Source organism: Schistocerca cancellata, chromosome 8 (assembly GCF_023864275.1).
Source record: "Schistocerca cancellata isolate TAMUIC-IGC-003103 chromosome 8, iqSchCanc2.1, whole genome shotgun sequence".
In the NCBI taxonomy this organism is placed as follows: domain Eukaryota; kingdom Metazoa; phylum Arthropoda; class Insecta; order Orthoptera; family Acrididae; genus Schistocerca; species Schistocerca cancellata.
The window spans coordinates 145,116,308-145,136,415 of record NC_064633.1 but is presented as its reverse complement, the minus strand read 5'-3'; positions in this window follow the sequence as shown (position 1 = coordinate 145,136,415).

Here is a 20,108-nt window from a genome sequence, read left to right as displayed (position 1 = left end):
GTAAAGCTTTAAGGAATAAAATTATTCGAGAAACAAGTACTTAATGATTATAGTTTCGAAATTCCTGAATGAAATCACAACTTGGTAGCTACATAAGAAGAATTATAGGGATGCATGGTGTCTGTTCTTTCGGACACGTCGGAAGGAGCAGACACCTCGCAAAATCCGCAACAGTGTTACGTATTATGGTAAACTGAGGGTGGAGGGAAGAGAAAGGAAAGAAAAGGGAAGATAATATGACATCAGCCCGATTGGGGTGTTGTGCGGAATCAGCGACGATGAATTAAAATACTTGCCAGAACAGGACTCGAACCCTGGATCTCCTGTTTAATAGGCAGTCGCATTAACCCCTGCCCCACGTGGACATTATGTATCGACCGTGCGCGGCCTATCTTCGCATGCTTCCTCGCCGACACACACACCCTACCCAGTGGCACCTATCTGCAGTGCCTGTCCACGTCCCCCATGTTCGCCAATTAATTCCTACTGGAGTTTGAAGTAAATGTGCATCTGCACTGAAAATATTTGGATTCATTTCCCACCGTGGTGAATCAATTACATGAATGCGTGGTATCTGTTCTTTCGGACATCCAGAACAACAGACGCCACACATTTGTATAACTTATTCACCGCGATGGGCAATGAATCCCCAACCTTCAGTGCAGATGCACATTTACGTTAGACTTGTAGGGGGAATCTAACACTGGCAGCCAGGGAGGTCACAGACAGAGACTGTAGATGATGCTGGGCAGGGGTGTCAGTCGGCCAGGGAGCATGCCGAGATAGTCTGCGCATTTGCGATAAACACTGTGTTTGGGTGGTCAAGAGTTAACACAAGTGCATAGTAAGCAGTAGATTCCGGGTTTGAGTCCAGTACTCATTTTCACTCATCACCGCTGATTTTGCATGAAGTCCCGATGCAGCTGATATAATTAATTCCTTTCCTTTCCCTCCCCCTTCCTTCTCTATTTTCATTTTATTTAATAAAAGCAATTGCTATAATGCAGGGTTGTGAAATTGTGTTTCTAGGGAAAACTAAAGAATGGACAATGGAAGAAAGATATATAAATGAAAATTATGACAAAAATCAAAACGAGAAACAACGAAAAGTAGAGAGCACGAACACAGGCGTAAACTGGAAGTATCATTGGTATATTTAATTCATCCACAAATGAGGTGGCCTCTGGAACACTGTTTATACCGATTCTCGAGCATTACTTGTTAGAGTGTGACTTTTACACAGTAGGGTTACTTGAGGGGATCCCTAGAAGACCAGCACGTTTTGTCAGTAGTGAAACTATGTTCATACCACCATAATCTCCATTGTTGCCAGATCTATCCAAGATGGTGGGATGATGTCCAAGATGGCGGCGTGTAGACTTGGCAACAGTGCATGACGTCATCCAAGATGGTGGCCGTGACGTCATCCAAGATGGTGGATTTTGGTGAGAAGGTGGGTCAATTGGGCTACCTTCACTAACCTAACCCCCTCTCCCCTCCCCTCTCCTCCCCAAGAAAAGTGCAGGAAGTTCAAATTCCATCAGGACAATGGAACACACTTCTAACGACCTAAGAAAATGACGAGAAAATAGGTCACTTGGGCTACTTCCACTAGCCTAAGTCACCCAACCTTCACCTCGTTGTAGGAAATGGCGGGAAGAAGACTCAACCTGTGCTGGACATAAGACTTTATTTTGCATGCACTATTTATTTAAACAATTAGATGCAGTACCACCATCAAGCATGGGGTCCAGAGTGCAACTGACCTAGTACATGGTACTGCCACCAGAGGGCACTGTCATCTGAGATGTAATCATAACTGGCAGGAAACAGTGAGGTCGCCATGGGGTCCAGAGTCCAACCGACCTAGTACACAACACCACCACCAGAGGGCACTGTAGTCCATTCTGTGATGTAACTCAAGATGGCTGTCTGGAGGGGAAAATTACTAAGCCACCACTGAGCTGCTGGAGAGAAGAATGAGTGTACTTTATTTATTTTGGAACAATTTATTTAGAGATGGATTTTAGATAGCATATTTATCACACGTACAAAACACTCACACTGACCTGCTTGGGTACACGCCACACAGTCTACAGGCCAGTAAACTAGCCGTAAATTACCGAAATAACGATCTGCAGACATGCAAACAACTCCTAAATTACAGAAATAATTTCAGTACAGAGAACACAGACATGCACACTTCTCCTAAATAAGGCAGTAACTGATGTGCAGACACAAAATGAACTCATAAACTGTCCAAGTAAAGCATAGCACAGCCTACAGACCTGCTTGCAAAATAATGCAACAGACACCCAAACAACGTGCTCAAGAACCACCCACCCCCTGTGTCCACTGGACCACACAGGAGGCTATTACCCATGCTTCAAAATGTCGGGATGCACCATCAGCCTCCGTGAAGTGATGCAGCCGTCAGCTGCGAAGCAAAGCACAGGTGCCAGTTTGGTCCCTTAAGCATGAAGCAGTGATATTTCATACTTGATACCTGAGAAATTCCTCTCAAAATACGTGATCACCATTGCTGATATGACCAGACATAAACGTAGACCTATTTGGAGAGCACAAACTCTTCAAAGGCACAAGCGCATCGACGCCGCCGTGAGCCACCGCTGGACACAAGCCAGTGTGGGCCATTGCTTTCACGCTGCGTCTGCGTACAGCGAGCTTTGAAAGTTGGGCCTCTTTTTGGGTATACGGTTAGAGTTCTTTGAGTGTTATACTGACATTACAGAACTCCAAGGCGCGCACACGCCATACTGCGAAGACAGACAGCATCGTATACACTCCTCGAAGTACTAGACATTTCCCTGCGAGGTCTGTGGTCATCCACCACTTTTCTACAAATTCGGGCACATTCCCCCTTGGCACAAACGCGTCACTGTCTCTGGTCTGGACCTGCTTGCTTGCTTGCTTTCCTACACCCATCACCAGACTCTGGTATTACAACAACACATGTATTTTCACATGGTTTGCCATAATATTATACCATTTTCGCGATATCAAGCACACAGCAGTATCCTACAGATTGGTCGAACAACATAATTCTGAAGATATAGACTGGAAATTATTTCTCTACCAACCCGAAAGTTTAGCTATGTGTGGCGTGCTGTAAACCACTGACTAACTAGAAACTTGTCACGTCTGTGAAGACATTTACGCGGAAATTCGAAAAAATAGTGAAAACTGATATTTCCACTCATGAATACCGATGTCGGTTATGTAGGAGATTCCAGATCATCGCTATAATTTACAACGCCAACTAAGATGTTTATTATGTCTAGAGAACTGGCAAACTTGTCTTCCACATGCTAGATGCCACCATCGATCTTCTCTCAACTAAATAAAGGCGCAAAATGTGCAGAAGCAGTCAACCGAACAATTTACATGGCTCCCAGGACCAGCTGCATACTTGAGTTAACGTTCGACTGTGGATCTGCTGCGAGTTGTATCCAAAGCGATGTTGGGATGTGGCCCGGTAGAGGGTTCGAATGTGGATCCGCCACACACAATGTACGGAGCGATGTCAGGGTGCAGATCCACAATATGCCACATCTGTGTTAACGTTTGAGTGCGGATCTGCTGTGCACTATATATCCAGACCAACGTTCAGAATGGGATTCATCACACGTCACATATGGTATACAGCTCGCAGATGGACCAGTCATGCATAACATCTAAAGATGTGTTCTTTATTCGAAGTTTGGTCCATTAGCAAGAGGACCTTGTCCTGGGAGCCATCCGAGACACATGCACCTACGCAGACATACAGAATACAGAGCAGACACTCTGAAAATGTGGAATATGCAGAGTGGAGGCGACTGGACACAATCTAGTACAGTGCTATACTATATCTCCTGATCAATGCATTTGGCTCTGAGCACTATGGGATTTAACTTCTGAGGTCGTCAGTACCCTACAACTTAGAACTACTTAAACCTAGCTAACCTAAGGACATCACACACGTCCATGCCCGAGGCAGGATTCGAACCTGCGACCGCAGCGGTCGCGCGGTTCCAGACTGTAGCGCTTAGAACCTCTTGGCCACCCTGGCTGGCGACCAGTTTTAATATTAAGTTTATTACGAATCTTATTTCTATTACTCCCTCACTATTTTCGTATTCGTTCAGTTTTCTCACACTCTATAGTGTGCGTCATTCTACTGTTCATTGCATTGAACAGGCCCTGCCATTCTTCCTCACTTTCACTTAGTGTAGTGTATGACTATAGACACAATGGTAAGGACAGGTGGGCTACAGAGTGGCGCCGCAACTGTCATTGTAGGGAAGCCGGACAGGAGTATAAATGATCAGCTAAGAAGTTAACACAACAAACATTTACTTACGTTGTTTTTCTCCAAACGTATGAAGACTCATTACAAATGATGCAACCAGAAATAGAATCGAGCTATTACAACGGACCACCACTGACTGATGTCTGCAGAGCTTCATGCAGCGATGTGGCTCCGAGTGCGCTGAGCCTCTGTCACTGGCCATCCTATATTGTGGTGACTGAAGGTGCTCGAAGCACATAGCTGCTGGAGGTGCGCACTCCATTGGGTACTGCTAAGTGATCGGAGTATGGTCCACTTCGACCCCAGAAGGCCTGCCACTGTTGCAGTAGATGCCTCATCTTATGGTACTGGTGCATTGTTGTCACACCAAGTGAGCTCCAATGACAATTGCATTTGCGTCAAAGACATTGACTGAAGTCTAACATAACTACAGCCAACTTGAAAAGGAGGTGTTGTCTATCAATTATGGCGTCACACTTCCATCAATACCTGTACGACCGCCGCTCTGTTTACAGCCCACAGACCATTGACGGCTCTGTTAGGGTCCACTCAGCCTGTTCCAGCATGTACATAGTTGAAGTTACAGCGGTTGGCCCTTCTCTTGTCCAGTTACCAGTAAAAGTTGGCATATCAGCCCACTACCAAATGCTCCAATGCTGACCTTCTATCGAGGCTCCTTATTGGATCTGATGCTTTGCATTTGATTCCTCTGAGGACTCATGTTATCAAACTAATTCAGCAGAAATCCGGCTTTTGGAAGATTTCCCGGTCACCTTCCACCATTTGGTGCAGGAAATGTCTTCGAACCCATCGTTGGGTCTGTTCGTCGTGGGCGGCCATGGAATCTGAAGGTGATTTGCCACCTGGTGCTTCGTCGCTACTTTGCTCATTGGCGTGTCATCCCTGTGCTGGTGGGTGTCCTCCTAATGCACAATGAAAGTGACGATGCAACAATCATGGTCCCTCAGTCTCTCCAGCAGTCAGTTCTTTGTTTGTCGCACCAAGGACACTGGGTATTGTCCCCACCAAGCAATTGGCAAGACGCCTTTGTGCATGGCCTGGAATGGATGCACTAATAGAGACTACGACTTCACAGTAAAATGCGTGCAAAGTATCATTCCTCTATCCCACAGCCGTACTTTGACGTGCCCACGTCCTCATGGACCTCAGCAACCTCTACACATAAATTTTTCTGGGCCATGCTGGGACACACTCTGGATGCGTACAGAAAGTTTCACTTCGTCGTTCCAATGAATTCTACCACATCAGTCAGCACAGTATCGTCCGTTACGTCCATCTTCTGCGTTGAAGTGACGGATAATTGGCTGCAGTTCACCTCTCAGGAATAACTGTTTGTGTAGACAGTGGTATTCAGCATGTTCTTACAGCACCCTTTCATTAGCAGTCAAACGGTGAAGCTGATCCCTTCATGAGGACCTTCAAATCACAGTGGACAAGTTGTGAGCCAACCACGCATGGGACCAGGTTTTGAAAGTTTTTTTGTCGTAGCGTCACTCCCTGCCCAAGGATGAAATGTTGCCAGTGGAACTCCTGCATGCTCGACGCCATAAGACTCTTCTCCATTTGCAACAGCCTGCCGCAGAGACCATATGTCTTACCTTCCGAGTCACAATTTCACCCTCAGCAAATAGTGTTCAACATTCGTCTATAGCACCACATCTCAAATGCTTCGATTCTCTTCTGTTCCGGTTTTCCCACAGTCCATGTTTCACTACCATACAATGCTGTACTTCAGACGTACATCCTCAGAAATTTCTTCCTCAAATTAAGGCCGGTATTTGATATTAGTAGACTTCTCTTGGCCAGAAATGCCTTTTTTGCCATAGCGAGTCTGCTTTTGATGTCCTCCTTGCTCCGTCCGTCATTGGTTATTTTACTGCCTAGGTGGCAGTATTCCTTAACTTCTTTGACTTCGTGACCATCAATCCTGATGTTAAGTTTCTCGCTGTTCTCATTTCTACTACTTCTCATTACCTTTGTCTTTCTCCGATTTACTCCCAAACCATACTGTGTACTCATTAGACTGTTCATTCCGTTCAGCAGATTATTTAATTCTTCTTCACTTTCACTCAGGATAGCAATGTCATCAGCGAATCGTATCATTGATATCCTTTCACCTTGTATTTTAATTCCACTCCTGAACCTTTCTTTTATTTCCATCATTGCTTCCTCGATGTACAGATTGAAGAGTAGGGGCGAAAGGCTACAGCCTTGTCTTACACCCTTCTTAATACGAGCACTTCGTTCTTGATCGTCCACTCTTATTATTCCCTCTTGGTTGTTCTACATATTGTATATGACCCGTCTCTCCCTATAGCTTACCCCTACTTTTTTCAGAATCTCGAACAGCTTGAACGATTTTATATTGTCGAACGCTATTTCCAGGTCGACAAATCCTATGAAAGTGTCTTGATTTTTCTTTAGCCTTGCTTCCATTATTAGCCGTAACGTCAGAGTTGCCTCTCTCGTCCCTTTACTTTTCCTAAAGCTAAACTGATCGTCACCTAGCGCATTCTCAATTTTCTATAATATGTATGGATTAAATTAGAGTACGCATCTCGGTGCCGACAGAGGTCATTGTCATGTGTTTGTAGGGGGTTGAAATTCCTTGAATTTTTAAAATTATTCATATCTTTTAAGATCCTAAAAGGGTTTGTGCAGAAGTATTCCCTACAGCGCTATATTGGTCTGCCTCTTGTTACGTAGCGCCCAGTTCCCGGAATTACTGAGCGCGTTCGAGCCTTGTCGCATTTGCTGTCAGCAAGCAAATTAAACGGACCATTACGTTTTTAAATATTGTGACCAAAGCAATGTTCAAGCGCATTTCTATGTTTTATTGTAATCTTTGACCAATACAACTGTTTTAAATGAGTGACGCTTTTTTTGAGACCTAGTACTTCCAGTTCCTCGGAGCCTGATTTCATTGTAATAGGGAGCTGTCCTGGTCAGTTGCCCCAGTTTCCCGTTTATGAGTGACGCTCATTACAGAGTGCCGTGTAGCCACACAAACAAAGATCGGCGCCGACGATGGATTCCTTCCGCTGCAGGCAGAAGCTGCTATGCGGTAGCTGTGCGTCGCTCGCGCCTCGCTACGTGACGTCACGTGGTGTGGCGTCGCTCGCACGGCTAAGCGGCCGTGTCTTTTAACCCAGACAGTGTCTCCCGGGGGGAAATCGCCGCCCGTGCGGGCCGCGCCAGCATAAAACTCTGCCCGCAACGTGACGGAGGCGCCGAGGCTACATATTGGGCTCTGGGGAGCGGCAGGTAACCACCTCAGGGGCTAAGCGGTTAGCAGCTTACCTCCTCACTCTGGTACCCGGGTGGCTCTTGGTAGCCCCAAATACTGTAACAAAATGCAGGTAAAGCACATAATGTTTAGTGCACATCAACATAAAAAAAATAGAAGGCACAAACAAAATACCTTCCTCGGAGAAACCGATTTGTAGTATCACCGCTATGGGTACAGTCAATTCCACAAGAAAGTGTACGCCATAATGTTAACCCTAGGACACCTAAGGGGGGGGGAGGGTTCGTTGAACTCACAATTTTTTTATGTCACCTGCTTTTGCCCAAGTAACTTTCATACTACATATTCCCTCTGAGTTATTGTTTGTTGGCTATTTTATGAAACGTTAGTGTCAATATACACTACTGGCCATTAAAATTGCTACACCACGAAGATGACGTGCTACAGACGCGAAATTTAACCTACAGGAAGAAGATGCTGTGATATGCATATGATTAGCTTTTCAGAGCATTCACATAGGGTTGGCGCCGGTGGTGACACCTACAACGTGCTGACATGAGGAAAGTTTCCAACCGATTTCTCATACACAAACAGCAGTTGACCGGCGTTGCCTGGTGAAACGTTATTGTGATGCCTCGTGTAAGGAGGAGAAATGCGTACCATCACGTTTCCAACCTTGATAAATGTCGGATTGTAGCCTATCGCGATTGCGGTTTATCGTATCGCGACATTGCTGCTCGCGTTGGTCAAGATCCAATGACTGTTAGCAGAATATGGAATCGGTGGATTCAGGAGTGTAATACGGAACGCCGTGGGGGATCCCAACGGCCCCGTATCACTATCAGTCGAGATGACAGGCATCTTACCCGGATGGCTGTAACGGATCGTGCAGCCACGTCTCGATCCCTGAGTCAACAGATGGGGACGTTATCAAGACAACAATCGTCTGCACCAACAGTTCGACGACATTTGCAGCAGCATGGACTATCAGCTCGGAGACCATGGCTGCGGTTACCCTTGACGCTGCATCACAGACAGGAGCGCCTGCGATGGTGTACCCAACGACGAACCTGGGTGCACGAATGGCAAATCGTCATTTTTTCGGATGAATCCAGGTTCTTTTTACAGCATCATGATGGTCGCATCCGTGTTTGGCGACATCGCGGTGAACGCACATTGCAAGCGTGTATTCGTCATCGCCTGGCGTATCACCCGGCGTGATGGTATGGAGTGCCATTGGTTACACGTCTCGGTCACCTCCTGTTCTCATTGACGGCACTTTGAACAGTGGACGTTAAATTTCAGATGTGTTACGACCCATGGCTCTACCCTCCATTCGATCCCTGCGAAACCCTACATTTCAGCAGGATAATGCACGACCGCATGTTGCAGATCCTGTACGGGCCTTTCTGGATACAGAAAACTTTCGACTGCTGCCCTGGCCAGCACATTGTCCAGATCTCTCAGCAATTGAAAACGTCTGGTCAATGGCGGCCGAGCAACTGGCTCGTCACAATACTCCAGTCACTACTCTTGATGAACTATGGTACCGTGTTGAAACTGCATGGGCAACTGTACCTGTACACGCCATCCAAGCTCTGTTTGACTCAATGTCCAGGCTTATCAAGGCCGTATTACCGTCAGGTTGTTCTAGTTACTGATTTCTCAGGATCTATGCACCCAAATTGCGTGAAAATGTAATCACATGTCAGTTCTTGTATAATATATTTGTCTAATGAATACCCGTTTATCATCTGCATTTCTTCTTGGTGTAGCAATTTTAATGGCCAGTAGTGTATTTTATAGAAAATTCCTGCTTTGAAAGAAAAAATAAATAAACTTATTATGGGTCCAACAAACCCCCCCCCCCCCCCCTCCTTAGGCTTCCATGCTATAGAAAATTTCCCTTAGTAGGATTTCGCATTTCTCATCTCTACAACAATGCAAGTTAGTTTCTTGTTGAATGGTATTCTCGAGATTCACAACAATCTGTTTACTTTCAGAGGAAGTGATTGTTGATGTCAGTCAGCTGTTATTTATCTTGTAAACTTGCAGTGAGTTAGTGCAGTTCCCTACTGTCCATACCCAGACTTATAAATGACTAAAAGAATACGTGACTCGTCTTTAGAAAGAGTTCTGAATGAAATTTTAGATGAAGATACTGACTCGGGGAGTGAATGTGAATATGAGGATGGTGTTATGGAGTATGATTCAGATCGGGAAAGTCAAGTTGGAGAAGATGAAGATAGCGCAGCTTCAGGCAGTGACCATCAGGATGTTATTGTGGCCAAGTCTGGAAGAAGGTACGTAACCACACAGCCTATAATTCCTCGGAGGTCTGTTGCTAATACAGTAAGAGAGCAGACAGGAGTAACTCCAGCTGGTGTTTGCCATTCTCCTGGAGAAGCCTTGAAGTTACTTCTTACGCCTGACATTATGGATGTTATAGTAAAACATTCAAATGAAGAGGCAGTTAGGCGAAATGTTACTTTGACTAATGAGAAAGAATTGTATGCCTTTATAGGAATCCTGATACTTGGCAAATAAGGACAATTCTGTCAGTGTACGCGATCTTTGGTCAGATCTAATGGGTCAACCAGTTTACAAGGGTATTATGGCAAGAGAACGTTTCAAGGAACTTATTGCAATCATAAGGTTTGATGACAAAAGTACCCGCCAGCTAAGAAGGGAAGCAGACAAGTTCACAGCAATCCGTGATGTTTTCAACAAAGTGAATGATAGGCTTCCACTACTGTATAAAGCATGGGTCCACCTCACCATTGATGAGATGCTCACTTGTTTAGAGGGCGCTGCCCCTTCAAGTATTTATGAAGGATAAACAGGGCAAGTATGGCATCCTTATACGCATGATGTCCGATGCAGTTGACAGATACGTCTTGAATATGGAACCCTATGCAGGTAATCTTCAGAATTTGTCGAAAGAAGAACGGGGTTCAGCAGCTTTCAGCAAACGTCTGGTAGCACCTGTGAAAAATACTGGTCGAAATATTACTACAGACCGATACTACAATCGATGGATTTGGCGTAAGAGTTATACCAAGACTACAAAGTTTTTACAGTAGGAACTCTCCAGTCAAACAGGAAGCATATTCCAGACATAATGAAGAACACATCAAATCGAGAGCTATATTCATCAATGTTCTTGTTCACAGACCCATCAACTGGTAGGCCTCCAGTAACTTTGGTGTCCTACATAGCAAAAACGAAACCAAGTAAAAACTTACTGATGTTGTCAACAATGCACCAAGATAAAGGCACTGTTGGAGGAGAGAAGAATAAAACTGAGATAAATGCATATTATAATTCCACTAAAGGTGGAATTGATACCATTGATCAAATGGCGCATATGTACACCTGCAAGAGGGGAACAAAGAGATGGCCTCTATCTGTATTTTACTCTCTCATCGACATTTGTGCTATCAATGCAACCACCATATTCATCCAGCAGTATCCAAGATGGAATGAAAAGAAACACAACAAACGGAAACTTCATCTTCTGCAAGCTGGGATGGAACTAGTGAAATTGCACGTAGAATAAAGAAGTGCCAATGCAAGAGGGTTATCTAACCAAATTGTTCAATCAATGGAGACTATTCTACAAAAGAAAATCAAAGAAGTGGCAACAGAAGCACGTCAGCCTCCTGCAGGGAAAGGTCGGTGCCATATTTGTATAAGAGAAGCTAAAACAAAGAAGCGGAAGTACAAAAATCTAAGTAAACCAAAACAGTATTGTGGACAGTGTCATAAACATGTGTGTAACACACATTTAGAAAAAAATGTGAAGTGTGTCTCTTGCCTTGAAGTTGAGGACAGAGTAGTCTATTGTATATGAACACATCTGTATTTTGTACTGTAATATGTCAATTTTTTATTCACTCAATCCAATATTTATAACAATCAACAACATTTATAAACCTATGCCTTAGTTAAAATACATAAACCATTTTGAAAGTTGTAATTTTTCGTCAGTAAATTTATTTAATATCTGTGGACTCGCCGAACCCTCCCCCCCCCCCGCCCTCTTAGGCATTCAAGTTAGAAAAAAAGGCTTGGGCGTCCTAAGGTTAAATGTAACATCTCTGGTAGTGCTCTCGAATCTGTACTCAATGCGCTTTCCCACAGTGTACAGATGAACAGAGTGAGAGTTGAACGTTTCGTCTTGTCGTTTCCAGTTTTGGCTATTTACATTTCTTTACAACCAATTTAAACGCTGAAAAAATGTGCAGTATTTATCAAAAATGCCTTCTGACGTCCGTTGAGAAGCTATTTCGTTCTAACAAGGAAAACGGGGTGCTTCAAGAGGATAACGAGCCGAAACATCACAGCTATCTCTGTACAGCGTGGAAACAAGACAATGGGGTGTCAACGATGGATTGGTATGCAATGTCTCCGGGTACAAATCCGATCAAAAACGTTTGAATTTATGTTAAGATGAAGCTTAAAGGAAAGCCAGTATATACTTTGAAGCAGCTATCATATAAATCAGGACGATATGGAGATGGTTACTGAGAGAATGTGCAGAAAATCTCCGGGAAAACAAGCCAAAATGGTGCCGCGCTATAATCGATAGTGGCATCGCTTGGATTAAATATTGCCGGCCACTGAGGCCGAGCGGTTCTAGGCGCTTCAGTCCAGAACCGAGCTGCCTCTAAGGTCGCAGATTCGAATCCTGCCTCGGGTATGGATTTGTGTGATGTCCTTAGGTTAGTTAGGTTTAAGTAGTTCTAGGTCTAGGCGACTGATGACCTCAGATGTTAAGATTATTTTGATTAACCATTAGGTAATTGTGCATTTAGTAATAACATGTATTTTCATGTAAACAGATCCACAAGAAATTGTACGTCTGCGACGAAAACTTGCTGTTTAGAGCATCGTAGAGCCCGAAGGTGGTGTCCCAGCGCTATAGGCTTTTGCACCATTACAGAAGAATGAAATTACAGTGAAACCCAAACCATTAGCTGCTTACAGGGGTTGATATATATCAACGGGAACAGTTCAAAATGTGTACCCCGAACGGGACTCGAGCCCAGGATCTTCTGCTTACCTGGCTCTGTCCACCTGAGCCACTGAGAACATAGAGGATAGAGCGATTTCAGGGACTTATCTCGGGCACGCTCCCCTTGAGACTCACTGTTCCAACTCACTGTCCACACACTACATTAGAGTGCCACAGCCCACTATACTCATTACGCGCGGCAGTCACTCTACCGATTCCCGTAAGAGTTTGAGCAATGTGAGTGCATCTGCACTGAAGACGATCATTGGCCGGTAAGCCTTATCTGTATGAAGATGGTATCTGTTCTTTCAGACATGTCTGAAAGAACAGATACCATCTTTACATTGTAGAGGAAGGTTTTAGGCCCCTATGAGACAAAGAGAGAGAGAATACTTAGATAGGCTGAGGGAGGCTATTTAACGTTCGCTGGTCTCTGCGGTTTGGGCTGTCATGTTTTATGTATTCATGCTAGACTCGTTTTCTTCAAAGGTTTCAATGAGGTTACCCGCATTTCGGAATTGAAATGGACCAATGGTAACAGGTGAAAATTTCTGCTGGACTGGAACTTGAACCTGGATATCATGCTTGAAGCGAGGAGTCGCCTTAACCACCATCCGAGAACTCTTTCCATCGGACCGAAATTCCCAGCCTGTTACACACTACTGACGTAACGTATCCTACCCATGAACCTCTTACGCCCTATTCACGATTTCCTGTAGAGATTGGGGACGTAAAAAAGTTCCAACACCAAAAAATAATGAAACTTCCTGGCGGATTAAAACTGTGTGCCGGACCGAGACTCGAACTCGGCACCTTTGCCTTTCGTCGGCAAGTGCTCTACCATATATTTTTTTTTAATCTCACTTTGTTCGTTTATGTTTGTTTCCTTGTTCGAGGCGGACGTCCCATGACACCGGTTGAAGTTCGTTATTGATCCATTCATTCAGTTTCTTTTATTACAGAGAGCTGCTAACCCTCCGACCGAACACGCTGAGCTACCGTGCCGACACCATCTGAGCTATCAAAACACGACTCACGCTCCGTCCTCAAAACTTTACTTCTGCCTGTACCTTGTCTCCTACGTTCCAAACTTTACAGAAGCTCTTCTGCGAACCTTGCAGAACTAGCACTCCTGGAAGAAAGGATACAGTAGAGACATGGCTTAGCCACAGCGTAGGGGATGTTTCCAGAATGAGATTTTCACTCTTCAGCGGAGTGTGCGCTGATATGAAACTTCCTGGCAGATTAAAACTGTGTGCCGGACCGAGACTCGATCTCGGGACCTTTGCCTTTCGCGGGCAAGTGCTCTACCATCTGAGCTACCCAAGCACGACTCACTCCCCGTCCTCACAACTTTATTTCTGCCAGTACCTCGTCTCCTACGTTCCAAAAAATAATATAGAGTAATGAAATTTCGGGAATACATTTGTGTAGGTAGCATATTTTACTGATTAGCGTTTTCAGTGGTACACCCCGTGTAGTACTGTTCAAGAGTGGCGTCACAACATGTCCAGTCACCAGACAGTTTTCCAGCCAGGATGCATGGGATAGCCACAAGAGCGCTCCTGCTGTCATACATAATCACACCCCAAACCATAAGACCAAGTTTAGGCCCATTATAGCACGCAGACAGGTTGGATGCGGGTCCTCAGCAGGCTTCCTCCAAACCACCACATTGCCATCGCTGGCTCCGAGGCAGAAGCGGCTTTCATCAGACCTCCAGCCTGTCCTCCAATGAGCTCTCGCTTGACACCACTGAAGTCCCAAATGGTGGTGGTATGGTAACAGTGGAATACACGCTGCAGGTCATCTGGCAGATTCTCGTAGCCCTATTGCACGACCCCTTTCAAACTCTGTGAGGTGTTAATAATTGTCGCTTTAAAGGCATTCTTGACTAATATCAACTCACCACGTCAGGTCTCACTATAATTACAGCGTGTACTTAAAGCAAACCTGATTTGCGTCCTCATAGCGGCACTACTAGAGCCGCTGTCATGCATCTGTCGTGAAAATGGAATATACATCATCTTTCACGCCTACCGATTTTCGTTTACGTCGCATAAATCCTTGGTGATGCGATTTTTAAAATTGGAAATTTGTGGTAAGCCTCTATGGGACCAAACTGCTGAGGTCATCGGTCCCTAGGCCTACATATTGCCTAATCGAACTTAAACTAACTTACTTTTGGGACAACACACACACCAATACCCAAGGGAGGACTCGAACCTCCGACGGGTGGAGCTGCGCTGCGATTTTTATTTCCGTCTGATATATAGACAGCGCAACAGAATTAAAGAATTAGTTTTCCAAAACCCCGTAATTGTCTCTCACTGTGACACATAAGTTTGAAATTTGTCTCATATGGGCCTAAAACCTTCCTCTACAATGTAAAGATGGTATATGTTCTTTCAGACATGTCTGAAAGAACAGATACCATCTTCATACAGATAAGGCTTACCGGCCAATGATCGTCTTCAGTGCAGATGCACTCACATTGCTCAAACTGTTACGGGAATCGGTAGAGTGACTGCCGCGCGTAATGAGTATAGTGGGCTGTGGCACTCTAATGTAGTGTGTTGACAGTGAGTTGGAACTGTGAATCTCAAGGGGAGCGTGCCCGAGATAAGTCCCTGAAATCGCTCTATCCTCTATGTTCTCAGTGGCTCAGGCGGACAGAGCCAGGTAAGCAGAAGATCCCGGGCTCGAGTCCCGTTCGGGGCACACATTTTGAACTGTTCCTGTTGATATATATCAATCCCTGTAAGCAGCTAATGGTCTGGGTTTCACTGTAATTTCATTCTTCTGTAATGGTGCAAAAGCCTATAGCGCTGGGACACCACCTTCGGGCTCTACGATGCTCCAAACAGCAAGTTTTCGTCGCAAACGAACAAAAGGCCAACGCTTAGAGTTTCATGCGACGCCTAAAGTGCGTTAATGAAGTCCGATTGGCACCACATTTCACCACAATTGTGCCCAACGCCGACGTGGACTTGGCACACGATCGGAAGCCGTCATACATTTCAACCCTCCTTTGACACCTCTACCACGGGGGTCAGGCTCACGACGTTGAAATCACGCTGTTTTGTTATGAGTTGCCGAGAGCAATCGCCGCTGGGAATAGTCAGAAAACAACCTCAGGGGTTGGTATAAACGGCGTCAATGAAACCAGCCCTTTCTTAGCACTTTGATTCCCACACATATCGAGCTCGAAAACAGTTTGCGGTGTGATGAGCAACAGGTAGACGGTCGTCACGATACTTGATACTGCTGACTCCTCCCTGACACTTGAAGCCATCTCTAAGGACATTGTGGGCTAGCAACCACACTGAAAGTGATTTCACCCCCTTCAGAGTGCAGTAGGACCGCAATTTTTGTTCTGGGACCACTAGCGACCGTTCAAAACCTTTTGAGGTAATATGAACTTGATGCGAAGTGACAATGGGTTCTTATGCTTTTTCACTGCTCCTGTTTGAAAGCTGATCCTCGCCATTCTGAGCTCCAACTCAGAGGCGTCAAAAGAACGGATGAAATGTGATTCATACGGCGCGTGACGATCTTTTTACCCCATGTTACCTCCACGGCGACGTTGGCAGAACAATGGAGAAATTTGGTGCTAATGGGACATCATGAACGCACTTTACACGTCACATGAACCTCTGAACTCGCCTCGTTGTTTGAAGTGTTGTTTCATTGAGGCTGAGGGTGATGTTGCAAATTTACACCTTTCAATTGTAATCAAGACTTAAATAAAAATGGCAAAGGTAATATTAATCAGAACACTGGGAGAAGTTGTGGTCTAAATAACAATAGATTTATTCATTCTTATTGTGACAAGACAATAAAAATGGCTAAACAAACGTCACACAAACATTTTTGTTTGACAAACGCTTTCACTAATATGCGGTCTATGGTGAACAAAGTGATCAACTGGGGATCAACTCACGACACTAACCAGAACGGTAACCGCTTTACCTGACTTCATACATGTGAATCCGTGGTATGGCCCCAGAAAAATACGCTACAGTCAAGCATCTATACTCTCCTGTTCCATAAAAAAAACTGGTTCCAAAGAACAGGGTGCTGAGAAGCATATTTGGAGCCCTACGCCGTAGCAGCGAATACTTTAGCCTCCTGCTGGTCATGGCAGCACACCAAGATGCGATCGGCGACTGGAGCCATTGACGGCCGCAATCTGTTATTAATGCCGCGCGCCCGAAAAAAATGCAAGTATGTGGTCTCGCTTTCGGCTAATTCGGAACGCAGGTACTTCCCTATGAGCCTCTGAAACCCCGGTGGGTTCCAGTGCGCAGGTGGACCCGTTTTCTGGTCTGCCAAACCAATTTGACCGCATGCCATGACTATGCGTGACAGAATATGTCAAATGTTTAGACGGACGACTCAAAACAAATAAGTACACCCACACATCACCCATTGTGTGCACGATGCTAGAAGTAGTACCTCTGACGGTTCAGTTGTTGACTGGTACAGGCTCTACGTGGCACACAAGAAAAGGCCTGCAGTTCTTTACTAAGGAAGCGCCAGTACAAGAGTGTCCTCTCTCTCTCAGCTTTCCTCGCCAGCTCGGTAGTCTAGCACATTTCCATCTTAGACTATCCACACTTTAGCCCAAGCCAATCACGAGTTGGAACGCAGCACTCGAAGCTGGGAGACCGCCCCTTGCTCCGCATACACGGATTTGACCAGTCAGAGACTTTAAAAATTAATTTGGAGAAAAGGAAGAAATATTCAGCTTCACGACCTCTTTCCCACGCGTTTGCGCCATGTGTTTTGCTAAAATCATGACCTGGATGGAACCACAGCCCTCCATAAAAAGATATTTATCTCCCCTGTTGAGTCCATTTCGAACTTACGGAAGAACGACCATAAACTCCCTAAAAGCCCGAACTTTCCGAAGAACGACCATAAACTCCCTAAAAGCCCCGTGCCTTCACAAATATGTTTTGTAGCAGAGTCTGGACGTCTGGGCGCCACTGACCTGTCCCACGGAAATTCGCAGAAAGACACAGTCGTCTCATCACCTTCCTGCATAACAAGGGCCGATCCTCTACTTTATTGCCGGTCATCAATGCTTTGCCCATAGTAGTGACGACTCATTGGCGCTAGTCAGCCTATCTGGACGCAGCCACCGACCGACCGGCGCCATCCAACGTGTCTGCACAATGAGACCGAGGGACTGGGCAGTCCGCAACGTTTTCACCCAAGTTCCGCCGAAAAAATGCTCCCCTCGGCCGTCAGCTGCCGTAAGCTTTTACTGCAGTCTCTTAAGACAACACCCTCTTCCCCTGAAAGCAGGTAAAGCTTACTGCTATTCCTTCACTAGAGCACACAAGCAATAGCGTTAACTACTGCCAACCATTTCATCATATGAATGAAGTCAGATCGTATCCAGCATAGCAACCAAGTAATAAGGATCAGCTTCCCTAAGAACACTGCGCAGCATAACACCGTATCACAAGTGAGAGTGCCGTGCAATCTCTCAACTTCTCGTGGCACTACGTCTTTGCGCCATTACAGAGAAAGGCTGTAGCCAACTTTGAGCGAAATTTCAAACTTACTCATAGCAATATAACTGCGTAGGCTTCCGCGGCCAGAGTCAGTCGACATAAAAGTTTTCTGGGTTTGGTACCGCGTCATAATGTAAAAACTACTGCTGCTATAGAAAAGCCAACGTTTCGGCCACGATTGCAGCGGCCTTCTTCTGGGTACAGAAGAAGGCCGCTGCAATCGTGGCCGAAACGTCGTGCAGTTTGTGACAGTTACGGGGTTTCGGGAAAGTAATCCTTTAATTACGTTGTACAGGGTATATACAATGAAGCGCCAAAGAAATTGGTATAGGGATGCTTATTAAAATACAGATATGTGTAAAAAGGAAGAATACGGCGGTTGGCAGCGCCTATATAAGACAAGTGTCTGGAGCTGTTACTGCTGCTACAATGGCAGGTTATCAAGATTTAAGTGAGTTTGAACGTGTTGTTATAGTCGGCCACGAGCGATGGGACACAGCATCTCCGTGGTAGCTATGAAGTGAGGATTTTCCCGTATGACTATTTCACAAGTGTACCGTGAAAATCAGGAGTCCGATAAAACATCGAATCTCCGACATCGTTGCGGCCGAAAAAAGATCCTGCAAGAACGGGACCAGCAACGTCTGTAGAAAATCGTTCAAGATGAGAAAAGTGCAACACTTCAGCAAATTGCTGCAGATTTCAATGCTGGGCCACCAACAAGTGTCAGCGTGCGAAACATCCAACGAAACATCATCGATATGGGCTTTCGGAGCCGAAGGCTCACTCGTGTACCCTGGATGACTGCACGACACAAAGCTTTACGCCTCGCCTGAGCGCGTCAGCACCGACGTTGAACTGTTGATGAATGGAAACATGTTGCCTGGTCGGACGGCCGCAGTTCGTGGTGGTGCGGTAGCGTTCTCGCATCCCGCGCCTGGGTTCCCGGGTTCGATTCCCGGCGGAGTCAGGGATTTTCTCTGCCTCGTGATGCCTGGGTGTTGTGTGATGTCCTTAGGTTAGGTTTAAGTAGTTCTAAGTTCTAGGGGACTGATGACCATAGCTGTTAAGTCCCATAGTGCTCAGAGCCATTTGAACCATTTGAACCTGGTCGGACGAGTCTTGTTTCAAATTCTATAGAGCGGATGGACGTGAATGGGCATGAATCCATGGACACTGCATATCAGCAACGGACTGTTCAAGCTGGTGGAGGCTTTGTAATGGTGTGGGGCGTGTGCAGTTGGAGTGGCATGTGATCCCTGATACACCTAGATACGGCTCTGATAGGTGAGACGTACGTGTAGAAATCCTGTCTAATCACCTGCATCCACTCATGTCCATTGTGCATTCAGACGGACATGGGCAATTCCAGCAGGAAAATGCGACACCCCTCCCGTCCAGAATTGCTACAGAGTGGCCCCAGGAACACTATCTGGGATGCCTTGCAACGTGTTGTTCAGAAGAAGTCTCCACCCCCTCGTATTCTCACGGATTTATGGACAGACGTGCAGGATTCATGGTGTCAGTTCACTGCAACGCTACTTCAGACTTTAGTCGAGTCCATGCCACGTCGTGTTGCGGCACTTCAGCGTTCTCGCGGGGGCACTACACAATATTACGCAGGTGTACCAGTTTCTTTAGCTCTTCAGTGTATAAAAATGTTTTGAAGGCGAGTTGGCGTCTGGTTTTGTAAGCTACACAGCTGCTGAATGTGGTTTCGAAATCACTTTCATGTTTGGGCAGCAAAATTGAAGTTTAGTAGACGTATATTTTACATGTGCTCTGTGATTTTCACATATTGTGTTTAAATGGATTATTAAACTCGTTGCATCCAAGTTGTTCTGGCTATATGACGTTGTCACAATTGTGTTTGTGAGGGAGAAATTTGACAGGGGCTTACCATTTCGAAAACGTCAGAAGACTAAGATCGCAATTTTTCTTTTTTTTTCCTTTTTTGCGAATGGTATCTTCGATTTTGGTTGGAAG